Source organism: Schistocerca nitens, chromosome 8, assembly GCF_023898315.1.
Source record: "Schistocerca nitens isolate TAMUIC-IGC-003100 chromosome 8, iqSchNite1.1, whole genome shotgun sequence".
Lineage (NCBI taxonomy): Eukaryota > Metazoa > Arthropoda > Insecta > Orthoptera > Acrididae > Schistocerca > Schistocerca nitens.
The window spans coordinates 21707846-21722473 of NC_064621.1; the positions used below are offsets into that span (position 1 = coordinate 21707846).

Sequence of the window (14628 nt, forward strand, 5' to 3'; positions counted from 1 at the left end):
TGAGAAGCATCAGATTTGATGAGAGGGCGACCAGGGGAAGAAAGATAAATTAGCAGCCGTTAGGGAGGTATAAAGGGACTTTGAAAGTAACGTAAAACAGTTACTTCCTGAATGAGATTTTCACTCTGCAGCGGAGTGTGCGCTGATATGAAACTTCCTGGCAGATTAAAACTGAGCGCCCGACCGAGACTCGAACTCGGGACCTTTGCCTTTCGCGGGCAAGTGCTCTACCATCTGAGGTACCGAAGCACGACTCACGCCCGGTCTCACAGCTTTACTTCTGCCAGTATGTCGTCTCCTACCTTCCAAACTTTACAGAAGCTCTCCTTTCTTTCAGGAGTGCTAGTTCTGCAAGGCTCGCAGGAGAGCTTCTGTAAAGTTTGGAAGGTAGGAGACGAGATACTGGCAGAAGTAAAGCTGTGAGACCGGGCGTGAGTCGTGCTTCGGTAGCTCAGTTGGTAGAGCACTTGCCCGCGAAAGGCAAAGGTCCCGAGTTCGAGTCTCGGTCGGGCGCACAGTTTTAATCTGCCAGGAAGTTTCAGTTACTTCCTATCAGAATACGTGCCCATTGATGAAATGCTGCTTCCATTTCGAGGTCGGTGTAGTTTCAGCCAATACAATTCTTAGGTTTTGCAGGGTCTTTGTAGGGTTCTTCAAGAAACCCGTACATGCCTACCAAGCAGGCAAAGTACGACCTGAAATTTTATGCCGCGTGCGACAGTAGGACGTTTTATGTGCACAGCTGTGAGATATACTGTGGCAAACAGAGGGAAGGCCCTTATTTTACAGCGAACAAACCGTTCGACATAGTCAAGCGACTGCTTCAGCACATCTTAGGTTCTCACAGAAATGTGGCCATCTACAAGTTTCTTCTGGAGAACGGTGTAACATTTCTTGATACAATGGAAAAGAACAAAAAACAAATCGCCTCAGGGTTTCTGGATTTGAAATTCCAAGAAAGGAGCTCTTCTCTATTTGGATTCGAGGCCGATTACACCCTGGAGTCCTATATGCCAAAGAAGAAAAAATGTGTCCCCGTGTTAGCTAGAACGCATTATTACGAGGAAACGGACAGAGAAACGGGAAAACCTGCCCCAATAACTGACTGTAACCGTACCAAGGGCGGCATCAATACATCTGGCCAAAAGCTTCCGTCTTATTCGACTTTCAGGAGAACGGAAAGGTGGCCGCTGGCAATATTTTTGAGATTTTTCACCATGGCAAGAATCAAAGCACACATACTGCGGATGTGGAATAATACAGACCAAACACTGCAAAGACCGTGCAAAACCTAAGACTACCGAGAACCAGCTAATACCGAATCGACAACAACCGAATGAAAAAAAAGTAGGTTTTTGTCTGGAATGTGGCCCACACAAGAGTAACAAGACTACTGTAAGTTTTGTATGCAAGAACCACTCAAGACGCCAAGTAGTTTGCGATTGCTGTCGTCGAAGAGGAGATGGGAAAATGGAAGTGCAGAGCGATTGATATTTAATGTTTTCATATTTATATGTTGTTATTTGTAATATCATTAGTTTTAGTTAATATAAGAAATAGATGTATATGATTTATACTGCAATTATTGAGTCTTATACATCACTGAAGCCGGCCGGAATGGCCGTGCGGTTCTAGGGACTACAGTCTGGAGCCGAGCGACTGCTACGGTCGCAGGTTCGAGTCCTGCCTCGGGCATGGATGTGTGTGATGTCCTTAGGTTAGTTAGGTTTAATTAGTTCTAAGTTCTAGGCGACTGATGACCTCAGATGTTAAGTCGCATAGTGCTCAGAGCCATTTGAACCATTTTTGAACATCACTGAAAATAAAAGTATTTATATTATAATATAAAGCATAGTTACATATTCATGTCACTTTATCCCCTAAATTGAAAGTGAAGAGAAAATAAATATTACTTTTCTGTGGCGTTTAATATTCTTAAATTGTACTGACAGTATACAAAAATGTACGGACGGCACCATTTTGGAAACGCGGCACCCAGGTCCGCGCCAAGTATCTCGTGAGGCTGTGACGCGCGGGGCATTCAGAGAGCTAACACCGACGCCAGTCTTGCCTCTTGCGGCTACCGTTGTAAGAGCTGCAGAAAAGCGGCGAGTCGTGCCCCAGCGAGCGTGCACTGTGGAATTTGCGAGAGTCTAAATTTTAGACAGTGGGATGCTTCCTTCAGTGTGGCAACAGTTTGGAGTTACGTCTGTGTGTTAGTGGAAAGAGCGGCGCCTCCTGCCGTGCTCGAGCTACGAGTGGTGTCGGCAGAACCAGCTACGTAAAGCGAGAGTTCAGAACTGTGATTCCAACGTGCACTATCCGTAGGGTGTTGTAGTTGCAATAACACGGGTGCACAGAGATTTGGCGTTTCCAGCGTCCGTTTTATTAGAGAACTGAGAAATGTTTTATCACTGGAAAAATAAAATAATACGACTACCAATAACTTTCCTCTTTTATTATTTACCCACTGTGCGTTTGGATATCAGCGTCATATGGATGACAATTTTGTTATACACGGTTTGAGAGAGAGAGAGAGAGAGAGAGAGAGAGAGAGAGTCTCAGTCGTTTCAGGTGTTTTACGTGGGTCTGCGGACGACACTGCAGCTAGAAAATACGCTACACGGAACGACAACTCACTCACTCACACTCTCTCTCTCTCTCTCTCTCTCTCTCTCTCTCTCCTTCCCCCCCCCCCCCCACACCCACCCACCCACCCACCCACACACACACACACACACACACACACACACACACACATGAGGCCGCACGCGCGGAAACCACATTGTTCACCGTTGCATGTAAATTCGAAGTGTAACTTAAAGCTTTGGAGCAGAACTGGGTGAAAGCAATGTATTGTGTCTTGCTAAAGTAGCCTTGGAGTAATGTAACTTCCTCGTCATCCGAAAAAATTGATAATAATAGTAGCATCTTTTCTCGTGTGTTGAGGAGGACAGAGTCAACATTGTATTGTATGATACTAAGTGTACACGGGGAGAGGCAAAAAGACCACAAATGCTTGTTACATATTTTCACGGCGAAAATGTTCACGATTAATGAAAGAATGATCTAGTTTAACCCTTTGATTCCCAACAACACGAAGAACCTAATTTTGGAGTTATTCACAAAATTAACCTTTAGTACCGTACTAAGCAAGGAGTACAAGAAGAAATTGGTAAAAAGTAAACTGTCCGTTGTTTCAGTAAGATCACTTCACTTTCGAATATAATTTAAAATTTGTTTTACAAAATTAACTTATAGTAATAGAGGAATTTACCTACCTGGGAAGGAAATCACAAGCGATGGTAGAAGCCGGAAAGAAATTGCGAGCAGAATACAACAGGCCAAAACTGCATTTAATCTGAGGAGGAACTTACTCACCGGCACGAACAGTCTGAAAATAAGAAAACGTATCGTGAAAGCTTTCGTTTGGAGTGTCTGACCCTATACGGATGTAAAACTTGGACAATGGGAAGAGAAAAAAGAAGACTGCTAGAGGCACTGGGGATGTGGTGCTATAGAAGGATGATGGAGATCAGTTGGAGACACAAAGTAACAAATGAAGAAGTGTTTAGAAAAGTACAGAAAACCAGATCTAGCCGGCCGAAGTGGCCGTGCGGTTAAAGGCGCTGCAGTCTGGAACCGCAAGACCGCTACGGTCGCAGGTTCGAATCCTGCCTCGGGCATGGATGTTTGTGATGTCCTTAGGTTAGTTAGGTTTAACTAGTTCTAAGTTCTAGGGGACTAATGACCTCAGCAGTTGAGTCCCATAGTGCTCAGAGCCATTTGAACCATTTGAACCAAAACCAGATCTCTGTGGAGGCACATCCAAACAAGAGACAAACTTGTGGGCGCATCCTACGACACAACATCATCATTGGAATAGTAGCAGAAGGAGCTACTGAGGGAAGGAATCTGCGGGGGCGACCTAGGATATCATACATGCAGCAGATCATGAACGTGGAAATGAAGAGGAAGACAGAGAGAAGAGACGAAAGGCGCTCTGCTGCAAGCCAACCTCAGGGCTGAACACTAAAAGAAGAGGAACCTTTATTATCACAGCAAGAAACTAATAAAGTAAAAAATAGGCAAAATTCAAACAATGAATTGTTTTAAGGAGGTGGTTTCACTCTGGAACCCTTGGGATACATAGGTTACAACCACCCATCATTTCATGTGATGTATTGGAAATGGCTTTCACATTTTTCCTGCACATAATCCCACACCTTGAAACGTCCATCAGCTGATAATGTCTATAACAAATTATAGTCCCGAATAACAAGCAAAATGGGCCTAAAATTTAGTAAATTTTAATGAGAAGTGCATTGGTTTCATTTCGAAACCATTCATAAAATCAGCAGTTCAGACTCCAGTTTACGTTGTTTCAACTTTATATAGAGGTGTATTTACTAAAAAGAAGCACCGGTACTCAGAGGATTAAAAGTAAAGGTTCTCTTTCTCGAGGACAGTGCAACGTGTTTGAGGAGAGAGAGGAAAGCTGTGAGCTGCTGAAGAATTCGTATAGGGCAGCGAGGAGGGATATGGAAAGCAAAGTGACGTGCGTGCCATTGAAGGAATTGGAAAGAGTGGTATAACGTTGGTGGAGCGGGTAGATAGATAGATAGAGACTCTACGACGGCACATTAGTGTAACAGTGGGTGCGACACCTCTCGGATTTCTAGGTGTAGAGGGTGCTGGTGGGGTACAATCTCCATTTGGATAAGTTAGTAGCTTTATTCTACTGTGGGCTTCCTGCTAGACGGATAGTACGTGAGGTGAAGAAATGACATCTTTTTAGCCTATTATCAGACAATAAACTGGAAGTGCTGCTTTATTGTTGCTATAATTGGTAGGCGAGTGCACACCTCCTTGTAACGCTAACCAATTGTACATCGTAATCGCAGCCTGGTAAATACGTGGCTGCGGCCAGAGGTTCGTTCATTCTCTAGCTATATAGGCTCCGTGGTAAAACAATGCGATGCTGCTTATCTGTAGGCGAGGAGCAATAGCAGCCGACCGAGGCTAGTGTCGTCTGTAGCACTGCTGCAGTCGAGGGTTTCCTGGTGACCCGTCACAACTTGTAACCTCAGCTACGGTACGTCTTTTACAATGCACGCTGCTGAAGATCCTAAGCTCGCCGGGCAAAATACTAGTCGTCTCGTTAAAACAACACGTCGGTGGATTTGGAGAGCTGCAGATGGCTTTGAACTAGTACCACGCAGTAATGCGGCCATGCTGTGAAATGCTAGCCAGTTGTATGCAATCGACGCAGAAATATGGTTCGTCGTGGAGACGTGACACAATGGTACGAAGGAGATGTCGCATGTGGACGTGCAAGTGCCCGAGCCGTGAATTAATTGGATGTGTTCGTGTACCACTGCAGACGTTTTCCAACGTGACTCTAAAGAATTCCGTACCCTTCGCAGGTTTGTCAATGACAATCAGTTTCGAACCAAGCAGGAGCTATTGCTCCCAGTGAATGCAGCTACATCTCAACTAGTTTCCGAGCGACTATTGCGAGACAAACTGTACGTGGTAAGGTCTTATGGGACAAAACTGCTGAGGTCATCGGTCTCTAGATATACGCACTACTTTAACTTAAACTAACTTACGCTGAGGACAACACACACACACACACACACACACGCCTCAGGGAGGACTCGAACCTCCGACGATGGGAGCCGCGCGGCCAAACGGTATGTAATGGACATGTGGAGTCGGGAACTGACAGTGGCTCACTAGGCTGCAAGACTTGAAGGCCCAATCAACGCAGGTGCCGGACACCAGTTGAGTGGAGCCGAATAGTGTGGTGCGACGAGTGGCAGCCGCCAGCCGCCAGCGCGCCTCTTCTCAGGCGACGCGAGGCCTCGAGTGCAGCGACTGTCAGCTGGACGCTGCTCGGCCCAGGGCTGGTCCTCTGGTGTTCTGGGTTGATTCTCGAACCCTGACTGGAGTAAACATTAGTGTTTCCGTGAACGTGTGCCAGGATGTGTGTTTCTACATTCTCGGTGACCGAGTGTCTCACGCTTTTCTACATCTTCATGGTCAGTATGCCGATGGAATTCACGTCTTCCAAAATGCCAACAGCCGGGTTAACAGGACTTCAAACGTACATTCCTCGTTTTGCTAATACACAGGCACCTTATCGCATCTAGACTGCTCCGTTAATTCGATTGATCTTAACCCCGCAAAAAAAGTCTGGGCCTATTTGGAACAAAAGGTGAAACCTATCAGTTTGTTAGCTGTACAGGATCTAATCGTCAATAAGTGTTTCCAGCTGGACGTGGTGAAATGACCGTGTTGTACCGGTTTCTTTTTGTCTAACGTACTTACTTTATTTAGAAAGATTATTAAATGAGCAATGCCATAACGTGGCTCATACAGATTTGCGGAAGTACTGGTTTGCATGTGGAACTCGCCTTCCCGGTGCCTGCTGCCGCCGTGGAAAGATGTGTGCCATCACTTACTTACGTGCAGCACATAAAACCAGATCCAGTGTGAGATAAGCGCAGCCCTATAAATCTGAGAGGCCCGCCTGGCCACGTATTGTGGCGTGGCGTGGCGTGGCGTCACGCCATCGCCTAACCCAGATGCTGATGCTATCAGTCGGCGCTGTTTTCCGCCCTCACCATCGGTTGAACACACTCGACTCACTCCGGCGGGAACGAGGTTTAAGTCCCGCGCCACTGCCCTCTCACCTGCTGAACCACCTGACGTGAATACCAGTACACTTCCTCGGACAGAGGCGTGACTCGGTTGCCTCGCTCTCGTTCACTCGGAGCCGGAGCTCGCTCTGACCACCGCGACACTGCCGACCACGACGCCCGGCCCTCGCTTCTCTTCACCGGTGCCCGGACACCGGCACACTGGGGCGCATTTTCGAGAAGAGTAGGCTGCAGTCTGCGGCATTGCTGGTCCGTGGGCTTCTGGAAGTGTTTTGGGACAATCCGAGAGCTTTCTCTTCGCGAATGACCTCCTTTTTCAGACTTTCCTATGTAACGTACTAAGCAGGCGGTGGAACTTAGTCCACAGTCTTTTGTAGTCTTTCATTTGATGATCTATATTCTACATGTATACTCGGCAAATCACACTTAGTGCCTGGCAGAGGGTTCTTCGAACCACCTTTACAATAATTCTCTATTATTCCAATCTCGAACAGCGCGCGCAAAAAATTTCTTTGCGAGCTCATATTTTCCTTATAATGATCGTTTCTCACTATGTAAATCGGCATGAACATAATATTTTCACATTCAGAGGAGAAAGTTGGTGATTCAAATTTCGTGAGAACATCCCGCCGCAACGAAAAACGCCAAATCCTGCATCGTGTCAGTGACATTCTCTCCCCCATTTCTGGGTAATTTAAAACGTGCTGCCTTCTTTGAATTTTCTTGGTGTACTCCAGTAATCCTGTCTAGTGAGGAACCTGACCGCGCAGCAGTACTCCAAAAGAGGATGGACAAGCGTAGTGTTGGCAGGATCTCTAGCAGATATGTTAGATTTTCTAACTGTTCTGCTAATAAAACATAGTCTTTGGTTTGCCTTCCACGCAACATTTCTATGTCTTGTTTCCAATCTAAGTTGTTCGTAATTGTAATTCCTAGGTATCTAGTTGAATTTACGGCCTTTAGATTTGACTGATTTATTGTGCAACCGAAGTTTAACGGATTCCTTTTAGCACCCATATGGATGGCATCACACTTTTTATTATTTAGGGTCAATTGCCAATTTTTGTACTGTACAGATATCTTTTATAAATCGTTTTGCAGTTTGTTTTGATCTTCTGATGACTGTACTTGGCGGCAAACGACAGCATCATCTGGAAACAACCTAAGACGGCTGCTCAAATTGTCTCTTAAATCGTTTATATAGATAAGGAACAACACAACTCCTATAACACTACCCTGGGCAACGCCAGAAATCGCTTATGTTTCACTCGATGCATTTCTGTGTGTTACTACGACCCGGAGGATTAACGATGTCGGCCGGTGTGCCGGCCACCTTCAGTGTGGATTTTTGGGGGTTTCCCACAACACTTTAGCCGCTTCAGTCTGGAACCGCGCGACTGCTACGGTCGCAGGTTCGAATCTTGCTTCGGGCATGGATGTGTGTGATGTCCTTAGGTTAGTTAGGTTTAAGTAGTTCTACGTTCTAGGGGACTGATGACCTCAGATGTTAAGTCCCATAGTGCTCAGAGCCATTTTAACCATTTGAACATCACTCTACGACGTATCCTACCAGGCCTAATAACAACACTAAACACGAATAACACTGAAGCACCGCCGATCATTAACATACCCACCGATCGTGTATACATGTACGAAATTATATTGACATCCGATTATGTCTTCTGGGTATGAAGATGAGAACAGACGCCATCTTCATGTCGTTTAAGGCTAACCGGCTCATGACCTTCTTCAGTGCGGATTCACACGATTTGTCTGAACTCTCACGGGACTGTGTGGATTGTCTGCCGTGAGTAATGGGTACAATGGCAGGGGCACTAAGAATGTAGTGTGTGGACTGTTGTTGTTGTTGTGGTCTTCAGTCCTGACACTGGTTTGATGCAGCTCTCCATGCTACTCTATCCTGTGCAAGCTTCTTCATCTCCCAGTACCTACTGCAACCTACATCCTTCTGAATCTGCTTAGTGTATTGATCTCTTGGTCTCCCTCTACGATTTTTATCCTCCACGCTGCCCTCCAATGCTAAATTTGTGATCCCTTGATGCCTCAAAACATGTCCTACCAACCGATCCCTTCTTCTACTCAAGTTGTGCCACAAACTTCTCTTCTCCACAATCCTATTCAATACCTCCTCATTAGTTACGTGATCTACCCACCTTATCTTCAGCATTCTTCTGTAGCACCACATTTCGAAAGCTTCTATTCTCTTCTTGTCCAAACTGTTTATCGTCCATGTTTCACTTCCATACATGGCTACACTCCATACAAATACTTTCAGAAACGACTTCCTGACACTTAAATCTATACTCGATGTTAACAAATTTCTCTTCTTCAGAAACGATTTCCTTGCCATTGCCAGTCTACATTTTATATCCTCTCTACTTCGACCATCATCAGTTATTTTACTCCCTAAATAGCAAAACTCCTTTACTACTTTAAGTGTCTCATTTCCTAATCTAATCCCCTCAGCATCACCCGATTTAATCTGACTACATTCCATTATCCTCGTTTTGCTTTTGTTGATGTTCATCTTATATCCTCCTTTCAAGACACTGTCCATTCCGTTCAACTGCTCTTCCAAGTCCTTTCCTGTCTCTGACAGAATTACAATGTCATCGACGAACCTCAAAGTTTTGACTTCTTCTCCATGAATTTTAATACCTACTCCGAATTTTTCTTTTGTTTCCTTTACTGCTTGCTCAATATACAGATTGAATTACATCGGGGAGAGGCTACAACCCTGTCTCACTCCTTTCCCTACCACTGCTTCCCTTTCATGCCCCTCGACTCTTATAACTGCCATCTGGTTTCTGTACAAATTGTAAATAGCCTTTCGCTCCCTGTATTTTACCCCTGCCACCTTCAGAATTTGAGAGAGTATTCCAGTTAACGTTGTCAAAAGCTTTCTCTAAGTCTACAAATGCTAGAAACGTAGGTTTGCCTTTTCTTAATCTTTCTTCTAAGATAAGTCGTAAGGTTAGTATTGCCTCACGTATTCCAACATTTCTACGGAATCCAAACTGATCTTCCCCGAGGTCCGCTTCTACCAGTTTTTCCATTCGTCTGTAAAGAATTCGCGTTAGTATTTTGCAGCTGTGACTTATTAAACTGATAGTTCGGTAATTTTCACATCTGTCAACACCTGCTTTCTTTGGTATTGGAATTATTATATTCTTCTTGAAGTCTGTGGGTATTTCGCCTGTCTCATACATCTTGCTCACCAGATGGTAGAGTTTTGTCATGACTGGCTCTCCCAAGGCCATCAGTAGTTCTAATGGAATGTTGTCTACTCCCGGGGCCTTGTTTCGACTCAGGTCTTTCAGTGCTCTGTCAAACTCTTCACGCAGTATCTTATCTCCCATTCCATCTTCATCTACATCCTCTTCCATTTCCATAATACTGTCCTCAAGTACATCACCCGTGTATAAACCCTCTATATACTCCTTCCACCTTTCTGCCTTCCCTTCTTTGCTTAGAACTGGGTTGCCATCTGAGCTCTTGATATTCATACAAATGGTTCTCTTCTCTCCAAAGGTCTCTTTAATTTTCCTGTAGGCAGTATCTATCTCACCCCTAGTGAGACAAGCCTCTACATCCTTACATTTGTCCTCTAGCCATCCCTGCTTAGCCATTTTGCACTTCCTGTCGATCTCATTTTTGAGACGTTTGTATTCCCTTTTGCCTGCTTCATTTACTGCATTTTTATATTTTCTCCTTTCATCAATTAAATTCAATATTTCTTCTGTTACCCAAGGATTTCTATTAGCCCTCGTCTTTTTACCTACTTGATCCTCTGCTGCCTTCACTACTTCATCCCTCAGAGCTACCCATTCTTCTTCTACTGTATTTCTTTCCCCCATTCCTTTCAATTGTTCCCTTATGCTCTCCCTGAAACTCTCTACAACCTCTGGTTCTTTCAGTTTATCCAGGTCCCATCTCCTTAAATTCCCACCTTTTTGCAGTTTCTCCAGTTTCAATCTGCAGTTCATAACCAATAGATTGTGGTCAGAATCCACATCTGCCCCTGGAAATGTCTTACAATTTAAAACCTGGTTCCTAAATCTCTGTCTTACCATTATATAATCTATCTGATACCTATTAGTATCTCCAGGATTCTTCCAGGTATACAACCTTCTTTTATGATTCTTGAACCAAGTGTTAGCTATGATTAAGTTATGCTCTGTGCAAAATTCTACAAGGCGGCTTCCTCTTTCATTTCTTCCCCCCACTCCATATTCACCTACTATGTTTCCTTCTCTCCGTTTTCCTACTGACGAATTCCAGTCACCCATGATTATTAAATTTTCGTCTCCCTTCACTACCTGAATAATTTCTTTTATCTCGTCATACATTTCATCAATTTCTTCATCATCTGCAGAGCTAGTTGGCATATAAACTTGTACTACTGTAGTAGGCATGGGCTTTGTGTCTATCTTGGCCACAATAATGCGTTTCCTATGCTGTTTGTAGTAGCTAACCCGCACTCCAATTTTTTTATTCATTATTAAACCTACTCCTGCATTACCCCTATTTGATTTTGTATTTATAACCCTGTAATCACCTGACCAAAAGTCTTGTTCCTCCTGCCACCGATTTTCACTAATTCCCACTATATCTAACTTTAACCTATCCATTTCCCTTTTTAAATTTTCTAACCGACCTGCCCGATTAAGGGATCTGACATTCCACGCTCCGATCCGTAGAATGCCAGTTTTCTTTCTCCTGATAACGACGTCCTCTTGAGTAGTCCCCGCCCGGAGATCCGAATGGGGGACTATTTTACCTCCGGAATATTTTACCCAAGAGGACGCCATCATCATTTAATCATACAGTAAAGCTGCATGTGGACTATAAGATGAGAATTACCCAATCTTCGTCACTCCGTGATTGTGTGTATTCAACGTCGTCTTTTTTGCAGCGATTCCCATTCCCGTTCCTGAGCTTATGTGTAATTCTTACTTTTGATGAGCTGCACTAACCTAGTAGCTCGTAGCAGCGTAATTTCGAATGGCTTGAACTTCTTCCGATATTGGCAAAGTCGACGAGGATTTCAAGCGTTACATCACTATCCTAAAATATAGTGAATGACAATAGCTTTCCCAAATTTCCACAAAAAAACGATTTATTTCATTCGCCTTATGCAACATTTCTGGCTCTGGGAGCCATAGTATTCAATCCCAAGTTTCACTTCATAATTGAGGAAGGATGTGTTAGTTGATGTGTGACGTAAGAAATGGATCGAGGTGCAGACGAATTTTCTTTTATCGATATTTCTTTAGAACATAATTCAGATGTAATTGACGATCATAGTAGCTATCGCCTCAACAGTAAGCTATCGTACACTCTATTCATATCTAATTTGTGCCCTTTTTTTATTAATATTTAGAATTGTTACGTCCTGGAACTGTATTACGTGTGACATTGTATGCGTACATTTTTTAAATCGCTTGTTAGCACGATTATACCTTTTCCTGCTGTGTGTGTTGCAAATAAAACAAAACTATCGGCATCCCAGTCGATAATGATTCATCATTTAGAGCCCTACGGAGCCTTAGCCCATTTAGAGTAAACTTTAATGTCTCACCTCAAGAACAACGGGTTTGTGACATAGGTGCTACTTCTGCACAGAAATGAGATCTTCGAGGATACCAAGTGGGTGGATAACTTCAGAATCTGAGTTCTGCCTGGATGTAGCAGAGTACAAATAGGTCCTCACACGTCCTGCATTCCCAGAATAAATGGGAACAGTTACTTGCCATCTGTGGATACCGATTGACGTCACATTCAATTGTGAAGGTTTTATCACCGTATTTCCGGAATGTTTTATCACCGCTCTGAGATACTATTAATTTCACATGAACTTTCCATTTAATTTATCTTGACGGAGCTACCGCAAAATATTTAGACAATGTAACAGACTCCGAAAGATTATGACCAATGTAGCAATCAGGTGCCACCAGTTTCTTGTTTATGCACAATATCTTACATTTACGATAATACCTCGTGCAACAGATCGAAAGTTGCCCAAGTCATTTCGAATTCCCGTAAACGACAGCGTGTGAGAATAGTGTGAGGAGATTTCTGTTGGTAGTGACAATATTAGAGGTCCTGCCGTGATTTCCAGAGGAACATAAATTATTAATTCAGGGTGACAATTCCCTGTCTCGCGTAAAATACTGTTCAATGAAATTTACGTGCGCCCAGTTCGTTGGTAAGGTGCAAGTCGAAATTCATAGCTATGTCAGAACACAGGGCTTTGATTTTCAGCATTATTGTTCCTGTTAAATGATGACATACCCATTGGAAGAACGGGCCACGAAGAGATAGAAGCAGTCAACAGATGCTTCGGCGTACTCCACAGCTGTGGTGGTGAGGCAACTCTAAATACGCACGACGGTCAAGTTGAGAGCTATTTGCTATCGAAACTTCCTACGAAACGCCCAGAAAAGCAAAAACGTCGTGCATCCGATGTCGTGCCGTTACACGCAGTGGCTTGCTTTTCCAATAATTCGACACGTGCGCAAGCGTTCTTTCTCAAATGATGATGCTGCTGACCACCTATTGAACTCGTGTTCCTTCTCTTCCTCATCCCGGACCGCCCCATCGACAAGCGAATGAGGCAGTAGCCACATCGACTGGGACTGCGGACCTGTTGATAAAAAGTAATTTCTGCAGCCATGTTGCCGAAAATAGTCATCGCATCTGCAGCCGGCATTAATGCATTACCTTTGGCAAAATTTGATTATGGTGTTCAGCTGGCGACACAGCATGTCAAACGTCGACGTCGGAAACCAGTTAGTATCTCCTCGGGGAATCGATGTTCAGCAGGGAGCGTTATCATGTACTCGCGCTCATGATGTGTGTGTGTGTGTGTGTGTGTGTGTGTGTGTGTGTGTGTGTGTGTGTGTGTGTGTGTGTGTGTGTCTGTGTGTCACAGTGAATCACGAAACCTTAATAAGCGAACTGCATAGTTACATGTCTAATTGAACTTCTCGTGCAAATAGTATTGCGTTTAGATGTGTTGTTGTTTGGATATCAGTTTCGATCCCCTTTCAAAGTCTACACACAAACTCTGCAAGCGACGGTACGGTGCATAGCGGAGGGTACCTTGTACCACTAGTCATTTCTCTTCCTGTTCCACTCTCAAATAGAGCGAGAGAGAAACGTCTGTCTATAAACTACCGTGCGAGTCCTAATTTATCTCATCTTAGTGGGGCTTACCCGAAATTTACGTTGGTGGTGGTAGAATCGATCTGCAGTAGGCCTCGAATGCCGGTTCTCTAAGTTTCCGCAACAGTGCCTCCCGAAAAGAGCGTCGTCTTCCCATTTTATATCACGAAGCACGTCTGTAATACCTGAGTGCTGACCAAACCCATCGGCAACAAATGCAGCAGAACGCCTCCGAATTTCTTCGATGACTTCCTTTAATCCGACCTGGTGCGGGTCCCAAACTCTCGAGTAGTACCCTGGAATGGGTCGGCCTCTCCTTTGTAGATGCACTACGTTTTCCCAGAATTCTTCGAATAAACTGAAGTCGACCGTTCGCCTTCCCTCCCGCCGCCCTCGCGTGCTCATTCCTCTTCACGCACGTACGTAGTCGCTGTGACAGTGCCGAGCAGCACAGTACTGATGCTGTATTCGAACCCTACAGCATTCTCTTTCCTACTCGTGCGCGTTAACTCACAGTTTCCTGCATTTGGAACGAGCTGCCGTTCATCACAGCAACAACAGAGTGTGTCACATTGTATCCACCCCCTACAGTCACCTTCCCGTACAACAAAGCGTGATCAGCAAACAGCCGTGAATCGCTGTCCATCCTGTCCGTCAGGTCATATAGAATGAGAGCGGGCCAATCTAACTTCGCTGCAGACTTCTGGCGATACCCTTGTCTCTGATTAACACTAGCTGTCGAGGTCGACGCACTGCGTTCTATTAACGTAAAAGT

The 14628-nt window shown here is 44.4% G+C and overlaps 1 protein-coding gene and 1 non-coding gene across 2 annotated transcripts in view; both read left to right on the plus strand.

Moving 5' to 3' along the window:
- LOC126199081 (growth arrest-specific protein 2-like) overlaps positions 1-14628 on the plus strand; it is a gene marked incomplete at its 5' end in the record, with an annotated part of 263695 nt that overhangs the window by 63574 nt on the left and 185493 nt on the right. The gene's annotated exons all lie outside the window — the stretch shown is intronic.
- Trnas-cga (transfer RNA serine (anticodon CGA)) lies at positions 441-515 on the plus strand. Its single transcript has one exon. It is a non-coding gene; the product is annotated as a tRNA-Ser (tRNA).